At 44.0% G+C, this 14,623-nt stretch overlaps 1 protein-coding gene across 3 annotated transcripts in view; it reads left to right on the plus strand.

Moving 5' to 3' along the window:
* Positions 1–14,623, plus strand: part of CNKSR3 (CNKSR family member 3) — an 83,317-nt gene that overhangs the window by 23,821 nt on the left and 44,873 nt on the right. The window lies entirely within an intron of this gene.

A 14,623-nucleotide genomic window follows, 5' to 3' on the forward strand; every position in this document is an offset into this window, starting at 1 on the left:
TGTTTTCATACATTTACCCCTCCCACCCCCGTCCTTCTGTTGCCTGTAGATTTTATTTTTGTTTGTCCGATAATATAGAAATAATTTCTTGTAAAAAAAGAATCTAGACAATATAACTCTAGATCATTAGAAAAGACTGTCGCTCTCTCTGCTAAACCCTCCCCTTTTCCAGAGTTGAGTGTGAGCACCTCCAGAACCCTTCTGAGATATTTGCATAAATTTTTATACATATTCATAGATAATTATTTTCTTTTCAATAAATGGATTCACGTGTAGTTTGAATCTGATTCATGTATATATATTTACATTTAATACGCTCTTAAAGGTCTTCCCATATCACTTTATTTAAATAAACCTCAGACATTTTAGTAGTAATTTTTATACAGTCAAACTTAATTCAAATCATTAGTAATTTAGGACTGGCTGGATGAAAATCTGGGTGCCTCTTAGGAACAGGAGGGTGTCATGGCCCACCCACATTGGTGTTGAACAGCGGATTCAGGATGTTTTATGGCAGGCTGGCTGGCACCTGGCAAAATATCTTGGGTCAGGCTGACAAGAGAGAACGGATCTCTTGCTATGAGAGTTTATTACCGTGTCACCAGTTCTGCTTCAAACAAACATTTGGTCTTTTTTTTATGTCAGGATATTAAAGTGGAAGGTGGCCTGATGGACAGTCTCAGAGATCTCCAAAGACGTTTGGAACATGTGGTGAACTTGTATCTTCCTCTCAGGCTTGCTTTGTAATTTTGCAAAGCCTGTTTAAGAGAGATTAGTCAATTTTTGACCCAAAGGGCAAGGTCACTTCTGTGAATTTCAACACTGGGAAGTAGGACCTAGAATTGATCAGGGGGACCCTTTGGAAGGGGACTGGGGTCGGTATTGTTTTGGTACATTCATGGGTTGCTGACATCATGGGAAGCATTTGATGATAAACTCACCAAAATTGTATCGTACATTTAAGCTTGCCAAACCCTGACAGACCAGGGGCCTTTGTGTCTGTTCCCCGAAGTACAACAGCACCTGTCCCAGGAGCAGCAGTTCCTGCCCAAGTGCTGTCAGTCTGACCTCAGGACGTGTTGTTTAGACAAAGGGGGGAAGATGCCTTATTGGCCTGACAGTTTGCCAGCCACCTGCTGTCATTCTTTTTCTTCAGTGCTCTGAAAGTGACCAGAACCTGGTAGTCAGGTCTCTTTTTAAAAAACAACACAACAGGGGCGCCTCGGTGGCGCAGTCGGTTGAGCGAATGACTCTTGGTTTCGGCTCAGGTCCTGATCTCAGGGTCCATGAGATCGAGCCCTGTGTCGGGCTCCGTGCTCAGCATGGAACCTGCTCATGTTTTTCTCTCCCTTTTTTGCCCTTCTCCTCTGCCCTTCCCCCCCAGCACTCTCTCTCTTTAAAAAAAATAAATAAATCTTAAAAAAAAAAACCATAGGCATGCATAAAATCGTAAAATCTAAGAAGATGAGGTAATTATGAAGGACACATGGCAATATGTACCTCTTTTCCTAATCTTCTCTATTCTTGAATGCACCAGGTCTTTTATATTTTACATTGTCAGTTGCTGCCTTAAAGAAGGAAATTCTTGAGGAGAGATAGATTTTCTTGGTCACTTAGATCTTTAATAGGAACTTGTTATCCAATACGCCGTAGAAGGAAGATGTGAGTCCATGTCATGGCTTTATAAAGAAATCATAATCTCTAGATATGGTGGCATATACTCAGTTGGCTATTTTAATCTGGCTTTCAAGGAACCTGGGGTTTTGTGGGCCATAGTGAGCTTAAGAACGTGGTTTATCTTCTGTTGGATATGGAATTGCTCTTAGAGCTCAGCAGTGTCACCTCTTTGACAGTGAACAGGGATCTGCTCACACAACAGTTAATGTGGGTTCTTCAGGCACTAGATTTACATTCTGCCTTCATTCACTTATGAAGCATCAGCCCGTTTGAGCACAGAAAAGACAAATCAGAGGGGAAAGCTCTGTTTCCCCACTTCCATCCTGTTCATGAGACTTGTCTGGGGAAGTCACTCTAGGATGTCGCCTGCTGTAGGGGGAATTCTCCAGTGCTTATGGGTGGTATGACCCTGAGCACTAAGCGATTCACATCCTGCATCCCCATCTGCAAAATGGGGACACTAGTACATCTTCTGGTTATTATGAGGATTAATGGGACACTAGGAGTGAATGCTCAGCTTGTGTTATGGAATACAGAAGGGCTCAGGAAATGGAACTTGTGATCGATTTATTTCTTTTTCTTCTGTATTCTTTTATCGTGAAATGAGATGGCCCCAGCACCAGACTTTCTGGTTCTTGGTTCTCCACACCGTTCACTAGTCAACACAGAGAAGGTTTACCTCTCCAGAAATTACCCTTCTGGACTTGCAGGCGTTCTGTGATTTCTTTGTTCTCTGCCTCCCCCACCGTGACCAGTGCTAGGGCAGTAAACCGAAGATGATTTAAAGGCAGAGCTAATCTCAGCCACCGTGTGGAGGAGTCTGGGGGCTGGGGGAACGATATACAGTTACAGTAAGTCTAAGTACAAAATCTCAAATTACTTTGGCACAACTTTGACATTTGAACGTCTCTTCCAGGTGCTTCCTCTTGAACAACAACAACAAAAACGTTAGAATCCCATGGAAAAGGACACTTTCTTTTTAAAAAGGCCATTTGGAAATACATAAACACCATTTCCCTGTAGGGGTGTCTGCGAACTAGGCTGCACGTTCTTAGTATTAATCTTTAGCCGGGGCTGCATTTGCGTGGTGGTCATCCTCAGCCCCCGTTCTGCTCACATTCCTGGCTGCCACAGTAAGATCTGTGTTTATGTGAAATATGGAAACGACCCCCCCCTTTTTTCTTTGGTGCTTGAGTTGTGATGGAGCAGCTGAGGTTTTCCCTTGTTATTTTTTCAAGAGTCTTCAGTTTCAGAACTGTAGTTTGGGCTTGAGAAGGGACAGCTGCAGCGTGGCCCTAGCTGGTCCTCTGGAGATCCGGCTGATGGTTCTGCAGCTAAAACCCCACTCTGAATCCAGCATCCTCACACGGACATGGCCCAGCATTGAAAACAAAACAGAACCTAAAATAATGGTGGAGAAATGTGCACCAAAGGGGGCATTTCTTCCCCTAAATCTGTCTCCTTTATCCGGGGCCGTATGTATTGTGTTCTGGTTTCTTCCCCCCCGCCACCCATTTATTTTTCTTCTCCTTCATCTGCCCTTCTGTTTATGGACCATGAGGATGGGGAAGGTAGAGGCTGAGTGTTAAAGGTCCAGAGTGTAGCTTTAGAACAAGAAGGGCCAAAAGAGAGTAGGTGTTCCTCGACGCTTTGAAACAGTTTATCCTTCTAAAAAAGAAGGTTTTATGAAAATGATCCCAGGCTATAAAAGAGCATAAGCTGCTTTCATTGTGTCCAGTGTTACATTTTCATTGTATCTTCAGCAGTCCTTTTGGTGTCTTGGCAGATAGGGTTTCTGTTTTCACAGCACAATGTTTTTTCAACTGCAGAGTTATAGCTGCTTCGTGTACCATGATACATGGCTAGGTGTCAAGATAATTTTATAGGGGGGAAAAACCCAAAAAGACTTTTAAATCATGCAGCTTTCAGGAACAACAACAAAAAGGTCAGTTTTACAAAAAGAGTTTTAAATAAAAGGGCATTCGTGGGTTTATGCTTTCTTCATGGGCAGTTCTTTTCGAAAATGGCATTATAAAAAGAGGACATGCATTTCATCCATTCATTAACTGCATTTCTAAATGTGCAACTGTCTTGAAGGACAAGGTACTGGGGACACAGGATCAGTGTTGTGCTGTGGCCTTTAAGGAGCTCCATTTTACTGAGGAATCAGAGACATGAATAAGAAGACATGGTCCACGTGGCAGGAAGGAGGAGGGGTGATGACCTTGCTGGGCTGGGTGGTGGTATGTGGCTGGTGTGCATGGGACGGCCTCATAATGGAGGAGAAGCTTCAGATGAATCTTGGAGGATCAGGAGGAGTTTGGGACGCATTGCAGGCAGAAGAGCAAATGCAAAGCCATGAAAATGGGAAGCAGCAAGGTGTGTTAGGAGAAGGAATCCTAACTCAGAGAGGCTGGAGTGGCCTCCCCAATGTAGGGGAGGAGCTTGGCCAGGAAGCCTAGGGCCAACTGTGGGGAGGCCTTTCCATGTCTGTGGTCATACCATTTCCTTCAGGACTTTGTTCCCTTCACTTTAGAGGCCTTCTTTGACTAGTATCATTCTTTATTTCCTTTCCCTACTTTAGCCTGCTTCTTAGCACTTACCACCTGACCTGTTATAGGCTAGTGTGTTCATTACTGGTGTCCTGTTAGGATGGAAGGCCCATGAGAGCAGGGACTTTCTTCAGCTTTGGCTGTATTCCCAGTGCCTTGGACAGTGTCTGGTGTTGAGTTATGTTAGGGAGTTTGGTTTTATCCTGTGAGTGTTGGGGAACCATCGAAGGGGCTAAATCAGGGGGTGGGGTTCACAAGAGTACATTTGGGTGTGAGGAAGAGCAGTGTGAATGATACATAGAGCTGATGGCAAGTGTTTAGGAAGGGAGCTCATGGGTGCATATGGAGAGCAAGGGAATGAGCATGTAAGGTGATCCTGTTCCTCCGGCTACCTTGGATGGACCCAAGGTTTGCTGACCTGGTTAATTATCAATAGCTGGTATCAGTCTCATTCTATTAGAGGTATTTTTTTTTTTTAAAGATTTTATTTATTTATTTGAGAGAGAGAGAATGAGAGACAGAGAGCATGAGAGGGAGGAGGGTCAGAGGGAGAAGCAGACTCCCTGACGAGCAGGGAGCCCGATGTGGGACTCGATCCCGGGACTCCAGGATCACGACCCGAGCCGAAGGCAGTCGCCTAACCAACTGAGCCACCCAGGCGCCCCTCTATTAGAGGTATTTTGAAACCATACTAAAAATTACAGAGAAGCTCGGAGAACTTTTTTTCCCACTCTACAAAGCCAATAGCTGCCCCTGGGGATTCCAAAAAAGGCGTGGTGTCATAATATTATAATCATTTTCTTCATTTACTGGTAGTTCAGTGATGGATTCGAGAAATCTTAATGAATTATCTTTCTTTGAAATGCATTACATGCTTTGATATAAATGAGTTCTTTATGTAAAAGCAGGTTTTACTAGGCTTCAAACAGCTGACCTCAGCCATTTGTGTCTTGCAGTTAGATTGTTTGCAAAGTGAGAAAAGATAAGAAAGTGTTCATTCTGTAATTCCTGAGAGAATCGTGATATATCATCCTGGTTTCTGGGCTTGATGAGGGAATGAACTGTTCCATGTATGTAAATTTTCCTGATAACTGAACTCCCTCAATTTAACACCTGGATATTTATTACTTTTCCCTTCGATTTTGGATGGAAATTTTTCTGGAGCAAATTATTGACTTTCTGGTGCTGATAAACCAGAGTGCATTCAATATTCCTTTCTCGTGAAAGAATGAACTTTGCATAATCATCGAAGCGAGTGATTACCCTAATGATAATGTATTGATACTATGTCTTGCCACATGGTCCCAGAATGCCATGTTTTCAAAGGTACTGCCCTTGGCTCTTTCAGGTAATGGATGCTTCTAGCCACATACCCATTCCCACCCCGCATTTCTTAAATTTACACAACTTGTGTCTTTGGAGGCTGGGAAACAAAATAACTTCCTTCTTGAAATGAGAAGGGATAGGCTTTGGATGAGGGTCTGTTGGAGGAGTCCTTTGTGAGTCAAGGGAATGTACTTTATTGTGGAGGCTTTATCTCTTGGTTAACATTTCAAAGAAAGGACTAATTTTTCTCTTTTCCAAGCCTTCCTAACATGAAACCGTTCACATCTGAAAAACAAATTATAGTATCATCACTTCTATGGGCAATATTGCTAGGTTTGCAGAGTGAAGGAAAGCAGTCCCCAGGCCTCTTACCCTGTTTGTCTAGAAGCCTCTTGGCTTACCTTTGGGCTCCGTAATGTGAGGTGAGGTTGCTGGAGGTCACTATGTAAAGGTGGTTTTTCATTATCTTTGACAATGACGATTTATGGAGCGTCTACACGGAAGACACTGTGAACAACACTGGGAATGACTTCTTTGTAGAAATTTAAATTCTGACTTGGAAGAAGTAGTGGAGGAGAAAACTGCAGTACTTAGAATTTGTCAGAAGGTACAGCAGGATGGGTCAGCCCCAGGAACGCCCATGGCTAAACGGGAGTCCTCCTCTCTCCTGAAGGTTGACCTCTGACTGAGGTTGCAGCTTCCATGATAACTCAGATGGAACTGGGGGCGGGAAGGGGCCGCAGGGAAGGCACAGCAGTGGAATCAGCTTTGACCGTCAGTGGGGTGGCAGGCATGTGGTGGCCAGATCAGCATACCTAGGTTGAAGCTTGTCTGTACACGCCAGGCAGGTAGGGTGGACAGCAAGGCCTACGGGAGTTTGGGGGAGGTGATCGCTTCCCCTTGGGGAGGAGGCTGGCTTGTGACGATGACTCGGAGCTGGGAGGATTATTGTTGGATCCTGACTAATGAGTACGATGGCCAAATTAAAGAAGGCAAGGGAGGGCTGGCCAAGCCGAGAATGATGCCCAGGATGGCGGGGAGGGGGAGGAGGGAAATGAGGGCCAGGTGTGTGTTGTAGGTCTGAGATCTCTTCTGTTTGGAGAGCTGGCTCATCCTCCCAGCTTCACTGTCTGAGCCTCCCAGTGGGGAGACAGTGGCTTATGGAGTTGGATGAACTTGAGTCTCAAGACTAATTCTGCCACTTTCTAGTTGTGTTGTCTTCTGCAGTTTTCTTAGCTCCTCCAACATCAGCTTCCTCATAAAAGGGAAAGAGATAAGACTGATCTTGTGGATTCCTTAGAATAATGGTGACTCTATTTGGCCATGCACTATCTAAACCTAGTATATGCTTGGCAAGTGGTAATTTCCTTGGTTCACCCCTTCCGCAGCGCCCGGTCTGGAGCCTCCAGATGCCCACAGGCTGTGCCCACTCACTGACTCACTGATGGGCACAGTCAGCTCAGCAGGTGCAGGAGGAAATGCATTACCTCATCTTCTTCCTACACTTCTCCTCTCCCTTTTCAAATCTGTTTGCCCTTTCATGTTGCCGTTTAGTGTTCGGTTAGAGTATGAATTTCTCCAGTTAGCCTAATTCAGCCCTTGATGTTGTCTTTGATGAATTCTTGCCTTTCAGGGACATTTCTACCCCATCATCTGCTTCTATCCATTTCTTTCGCTTTTGATGCCACAGTCCCCATCTGTGCTGTGCTTACGTCACTTCATGAATGGATTGCCCACAAGTTTTTTGGGGGGATTCTCTGACTTTGATCTGTCCCCGTCCACCTTGCACATTCTTTAGATGCTACTGAACTCCTGTCTCCTTCCATCGTCCTTGGATCTGGCCCTACATTTCCCCTCTAACCTTGATTTTCATTCGTTCCAAACATAATAATAGCTAACATGTATTTGTGTTTATTTTGTGCTGACGACTTTATTTATTTTAGCTCATTTTAAGAAATAGTAGCACCACGAAGTAGGTACTGTTATTGCTGCCATTTTGTAATGGAGTAAGCTGAGACACAGGGAAATTAAGCGATTGCCTGAAATTGCCCAACTCATCAGTGTTTCAACCTAGGCCACCTGGCTGTGGCCTCTGCCTTCCTCAGACCAGCTCTGCCTTCTTTGGCTTCCGTCCATATATAAGGTGCTAGAGAGCAAGGGCTATGTCATTCCTCTCAGCGTGCCACGCTCCATGCCTTGTCTTGACATACGGTAGACACTTCCTCAGTGCACGCCTTGCCAGGCCTTTCTCATCCCTCCTGTGAGCCCTAGGTCATAGCAGGAGGTGGAAGAAGGGGTAAGTTTCCTGATAGGAGCTCAGACAGCATGGGGTTCAGACTACAGACACTTAACCAGCTGCCTCACCTTGCTCGGATCCCTTCTCTCAAAGCCGTGGTTTTACTCTACAAAATGGGGATGATAATTATGTTCACCTCATAGGGTTTATATGCAGTACAAACGAAATAATGTGTGGTAGATGCTTTAGTCTTGTGCCTAGCCCATGGAACATTGTCAATACACATTAGCTCTTGTAAGTAGTTGTATTATAATGCTCTCTCCTGCCTCTTGCAGCAAACCTTTGTCTGTTCCTTTCAGCCTATTTCAACTTGTATGTTCCCTACGGCACTTGTGTAACCTCTTCCCCTTACAAAGAACCGGATCGTTGTTGGGTTTGGCTGCTTGTTAGCTGTGTGACTTCGAGCAAGTTCTGAAATTGACAAGTCTCAGCTGTATCAGGGTGGTAACAAAAGGTTTTTTGTGGATTAAGGACTATGCCCCACACTGTATCCACTCAGTAAACTTTAGTTCTCTTGCCTTTTTCCTTCCCATGTCACTAGCCCTCTTCCACTACTCAGGCCCTCCACAAAGGCTCGTTGACAGACTCAAGTACCTAGCTTAGTTGGTTGGGAGTTACATGGAAGAAAAAGAGAGGCTTCCATTGTATGGGGTAGACTGGATTGAGGTGCAGTAGTGGAAAACTGTAGGAAGTTCGAGAGCCTCTGCTTTGTGTCCTTTTGCCTTTTTGAAATGTACCCTTAGTGGGCATTCTAAACACGGCCAAGACTTACAATGTAGAATACAATTTTGGCATCCTTTGAACTCATTCATTCAACAAATAATGCTTGATCACCTCTGTGCCAAGATCTGTCCTAGCTGTTGTTGAGGGTATGATGATGGACAAAACCAACCTGTTCCTTGTTTTCACGGAGCTCGTGTTTGGCAGACGGACACCAACTGTGCAAATATAAATTACAAAGAGAGATGCCATGAGATACGTAACCAGGGGGTTTTGCGTTGAGGGCAAGGGAAATATTCCCACTCGAAGGGGTGTGTGAGCTGAGATCTGAGGGCTGAGGAGGAGTGCCCAAGTAAAGAGGCAATGGGATACCTTCAGATTTCATGCTCACTTATTTCTGTAAATGTAATATGCTCTTTAGTATTTTATTAGGCTTGGATGATGACATGATAATTAGTCTTCAAATCTGGAGGTGCCCAAATACACTGTCACTGACTGTTTTTTATGTGACTTGTGTATACATAGTACGTGTGTCAGGCTGAGTGAGGAAGGCTGAATGTATCTGAGCACAAACAGGGCATTGTGTTTCTTATTACACTCTTGAGGCCAGTGCTGTCAGTCAAACCCATCAGGCACTTTGTCACGTTACGGGTCGCATTGCCTGGGCTTGCCTACCCAAAGGCAGGTGTTCTTACTTTTAATTCATATTACATATATTTGCTCTGAAAGCTGTTTTTGTTGAAACTTGAAGAGCCGGATGCTTGCAACTAGAATGTGGACCGACTTACTGGAAATTTGCTGAACAAAGTTTGTTAATGCGAAGAAGGGACACCCGTCAGCCAAGTGTAACCGGCTACCAAAATATGATGCTGTTTAGGGCATGGGTTTTTTTAAAGCCCCCCCCCCCCCCCCCCCCAGTATAATCATCACCATGGAACTCATTTTCTGATCCTCTTTCAGGAAAGGTATTTCATGAAATGTTACAGCAGTCTTCCAAAGTGCAGAGCCCATGATGGTAGTAGAGATGATTTTAGACTATCTCACTAAGCCGAGGGAAGGCTGTATTTGTGGCCAGCATGTCTTCAACACCTGTCACTTGCAGTTTCCATCTTACCATGAAGAAGAAGGCCCTGGGAGACGATTATATCCAGCTAACTTTGTTTTTATTATATTTATGTTTCTCATACTTTCTATTTATGGCAAGTGATGCTCATTTATAACAGTGATTTCAAGGCTCTTTTAAAAATGAATTGGTTTTTAAAAATTAAGTACATAATAGTAGAAATGGCACCCAGTTGTGGCAAAATCATGAAGGTGGTTCTTGAATGACTGAAGTTTGAGAATACTGCCTTGGTGTAATCTGATTTTTTTCCCTGCTATCTGGCATTTGGTTTCAAGGACTTACTGAAGATTTGAATATTAAGACACAATAAATATTGTGATAACACAATAAATATTACTTCACACCCATTAGTATGGCTAGAATTAAAAAGCTGGATAGTAGCAAGTGTTGGTGAAGATAACGGAGACATTGGAACCCTCGTCAGTTGCTGGTAGGAATGAAGAATGGGGGACATCTGGGTGGCTCCAGTTGGTTAAGTGTCTGCCTTCGGCTCAGGTCATGATCCCAGGGTCCTGGGATTGAGTCCCATATCAGGCTCCCTGCTCAGCAGGGAGTCTGCTTCTCCCGCTCCCTCTGCCTGCCACACCCCCTGCTTGTGCTCGCAATCTTTCTCTCTCTGACAAATAAATAAATAATATCTTTGAAAAAAAAAGGAATGAAAAATGGTGCAATCCCTTTGGGAAACAGTTTGGCAATTCCTCAGAAAGTTAAACATAGAGTTACCATAAGACTCAAAAAATTCTTTTAGAATCGGAGGTATATACCCAAGAGAATTTAAAAAACATAGGTTAGGGGCACCTGGGTGGCTCAGTCGTTAAGCGTCTGCCTTCGGCTCCGGTCATGATCCCAGGGTCTTGGGATCGAGCCCCGCATCGGGCTCCCTGCTCAGTGGGAAGCCTGCTTCTCCCTCTCCCACTCCCCCTGCTGTGTTCCCTCTCTCGCTTTGTCTCTCTCTGTCAAATAAATAAATAAATTCTTAAAAAAATAAAAAAACACAGGTTTACATAAAAACCTACACACAGATGCTCATAGCAACATTATTCATAATAACCAATAAAAACAGTCCATATATCCATCAACTGATGAATGGATTAAGGAATATGGTATCAATGCAATGGGATATTAGTCAACCAGGGAAAGGAATGAAGTGTTGTTATATGCTACGACATGGGTAAGCCCTAAAAATATTTTGCTGAGTGAAATGAGCCAGACACAAAAGGCCACATATCATATGATTCCATTTATAGAAAATGTCCAGAATAGACAAATCCATAGACGGAGTAGGGGCTGGGTGTCGGGGACATGGAGACTCACTGCTGATGAGTATGGGGTTTCTTTCTGGGGTGATGGAAGTGTTCTCAAATTAGATAATGGTCATAAAACCTTGTGAAAATACAAAAAACCACCAAATTGTTGTACACCTAAAAAGGGTGAATTTTGTGGTATATGAATTATATCTTTAAAAAAATCTGGCAGCATAAAAATGCGTGACTGGTCATAGAAGGCTTTGTATAGAGGTGTTAGTGACTGCCGCTGCTTATGGAATGGGCCTCCTGTCATTGCCCCTCTGTTACTAGGACTGCGTTTTCCCCACGTGCCCACGTGGCTCTGGAGCCGGGATTCTAACACAGGCTGCCACGGGTCAGCTGTGACTTGCTGTGCAAAGCAAAACGCTGCGTTTTTCTATTAACAGCAGTACTCTGAGATGTGTGAGTTATTCATGTATATTCTGCATATGTAAGGGAGGGAGGATGGACTCAAAGACGCTGAATGATAGGTAGAGTAGGGACTGGAACCTTGGTCTTCATACTGTGCTTTCTACTAAAATGTGTACACAAGTTGTCACATACTTGAGAAGGGGCCGGGCAAAGGCCAGAGTTGCCAAATGGGGTTGAGGCTGAGAAAGTTCACTCTTGCCAGATTAGCACACCTATTTAAGGATTTATTCTAATGAACCTTTTCATCAATGCCACTGTAAATACTGACTCAAAATGTCTTTAATAATAATAATCATAAGGTACTTCATGATTTACAAAGTACTTACAAACACAGTACTTCCTATTATCTTAGTTTACAGGTAAGAAAAAACAGACTTCTGAAGGTTAAGTAACTGTCCCTAGACCCATAGGAAATTAAGATGTCAAGCTGGATCTCAAGCCCAGGTTGTCTGACCCCATGGCCACTGTATTTTCATGCTTTCTGCATGCTCACCTGTTGCTTTGGAGTGTGTGGGTCCATTCATTCTTTATTCAGTCAACAGTTACTTACTGAGAGCCTCCTATGAGCAAGAACCTGTTCTCAGAGCTGGAGACAGGCAGGTAATAAGGAAAATGAGAACCCTAACTCTGCGGTGCGGACTGTTCAGAGGGAGGAGACAGACAGGAAGCCATTAGTCTAATAAGCAGGATAATTTCAGAGAGCGATGTCTTAAGAAAATCAAAGGGCAGCATGGTAGACATGACTGTGACACATAGACTTTTTTAGATTGGATGATCAGGGAGTGTCTCCCTAAGAGGTGACATTTGAGTTGAGAATGGAGGACCTGAGAAAGTCAGCCAGGCAAACATCTGGCAGAAGACTTTTTAGGAAGATGAACATCTTGTATAGTCCATACCCTCAACATGTCCTGTGTTCCTTATAGGATCATATTCTGAGACTTGAGTTTAAGCCATTGTTCTGGTTCTCTTCTGTGTTTACATCTGTCATTTTGTACTTTTTAGCAGAGTGCATGCATGAGTGCGTGTATGTATACTATATTATACTATATTATATATGGTGTAAATATGAAATATGACCTATGGTTTTTGCTTGGGTGACCGGAACCCCTGAGGGCATTTGTAAGCCCCCTCCCAGGAGTGCTGTAGAACAGCTTCTAGGTGATGCTAAATATATCTGAATCGGCTCAGATGGAACAAACTCCTTATTCTAAGGAACGTGTCATTCTTTTAGAACTCTGAAACAGAAAACTTTTGTTGGTAGTGCCATGCCTGTCCAAAACAAGAACCAGGCAACCATCTGTGAGTTTCGGGGAGCGGTGGTGATGGGGTCGGACGTTCCACAGACTATGGTTCAGTGAACCTTCTAGTTTTATGGCGTTTCCCAATTTTTGCAACATGGCGCTCACGCTTGTATGGGCTTCTGTGGGGCAGGTGCTTCTTTTGTTCTTGTGTGTGTGGTAAGACTCAGGTCAGTCCATGAGCCCAGTGAACTGGTCTGTTCTCCACTTCGGGAGCACACTGCAGACAGAGTTGGGTTTTTTTTTTTCATTTTTCTTTTCTTTTTCTGGAGCCTTCAGAATAGACAGGTGGGCAGGATGGACAGGTGGGTTTGATCTGTACTGATGGCTGCATTTTCTCTCCTGTGTGGTATTATCTCTCTCTGCCTTTGTTTCTTCTGGGATGCTAATGCCTACAGAAGATCTCAAGTGGCCTAATGGCCCATGTTTTTATTTGGTCCTAGAAACAGAAAACTTGCCTTTTTCTATATTAAAGTTTTTGAAAAGTAACTTTGGGAAATATAGGGAGAGAGTCTTGTGACTTCCATAGATATTTAATCCTTGACTTATTTGTTTTTGAGAGAGAGAGAGGGAGAGAGAGTGCGCACGCATGCATGGGAGCGGTGGGGGTGGGGTGAGGGTAGAGGGAGAGAGAGAGAGACTCTTAAACAGGCTCCACGCTGAGCATGGAGCCCGACACGGGGCTTAATCTCACGACCTTGAGATCAGGACCTTAGCCAAAACCAAGAGTCGGACACTTAACTGACTGAGCCACCCAGGTGCCTCGATATTTAATCCTTTATAGGCTGTCACTTTTATTGGTGTATCACTACTCTCTTATGGTCACCACTGACCTAAAGAGCCTGTTTCTGGAGCTGCATTCAAAATTGAAAAAGCTAGAAAAGAATTCTATCTCGATTTCTTAGACAACCAATAGAGTCCGTCTCACCTGTCTTTTAGAGTGGTACCAGGAAGATTGGGATACGAGTTAATACTGTCAGGGTATTAGCAACCACCAGTCTGCAGGAGCTGTTCATTTTCTCATCTGACCTATGTAGGTGGGAGAGACATTTGTATTTACATTGCCATTGCAACGTCCGATGGTCATCACAGACCATAAACCCAGCTGAAAGGACTTGTACACTTTCCTGTTACACAGAACTGTATTTTCCTTAGATCCGTTAAAGGTCTGTGGGTGAACATGCTGCATTGGAGCACGGAGAGGCAGTATATGGGGGTGAAGAGCAGAGACCCTGGTGCCAGCCCCCAGGGTGTGAGCCCTGCCTCTCTGTGGCCTCGGGTAGGTCACTTCCCTTCTCGGCCCTAGCTCTTCATCCCTGAAGTGGGAGACTATAGTACACACTCATGGGGACAGGGGGAGGATGAAAGTTTTAGATATTTAAGTCTTGAAAAGGGGCCTGCCGTGTAGTAAGTGACATTTAATCGTCTGCTATTTTATATGTGTAATTTTGTATATTTATTTTTCCCAATTATATTTTTCTTAATTTTATATCGTAGAAAACTTGGTTTCTTGTTATCCATAGTATTTGGTAAGACGTCAGTCCTATTAAAGACTTGAGAATTTGTTTGTAGCCATCAATTTTGCAGGTCTCCAGAGCAAACACAGACCTCTGAGGTTTTGACCTGCATTTGCTCCCATACGAGGATGCTTCTCTTGAGAGGAGGCTGGTAGCTTAGGCTTCACGGCTCATTCAGGCCTTTGACTTTCTTTAGCTTACTTTTAAAAATCTATGATTTGTACCGTATGTCTGTATGAATGTTTCCACGTAGGGAATTTTTTTTTTTCTTTTGAATAGCTCCGGGAGCTCTTGAGGCCCGCTCTCTCGCCTTGTGTGGGAGGGGGAGTGGGTGGGCCCTGCTCTCCCTGCTTCACGATGAAGGAGGGTTCTGGGGGGGCCAGTCAGTCCTAGCTG

This window comes from Phoca vitulina, unplaced genomic scaffold (assembly GCF_004348235.1).
Source record: "Phoca vitulina isolate PV1807 unplaced genomic scaffold, GSC_HSeal_1.0 scaffold9, whole genome shotgun sequence".
NCBI lineage: Eukaryota > Metazoa > Chordata > Mammalia > Carnivora > Phocidae > Phoca > Phoca vitulina.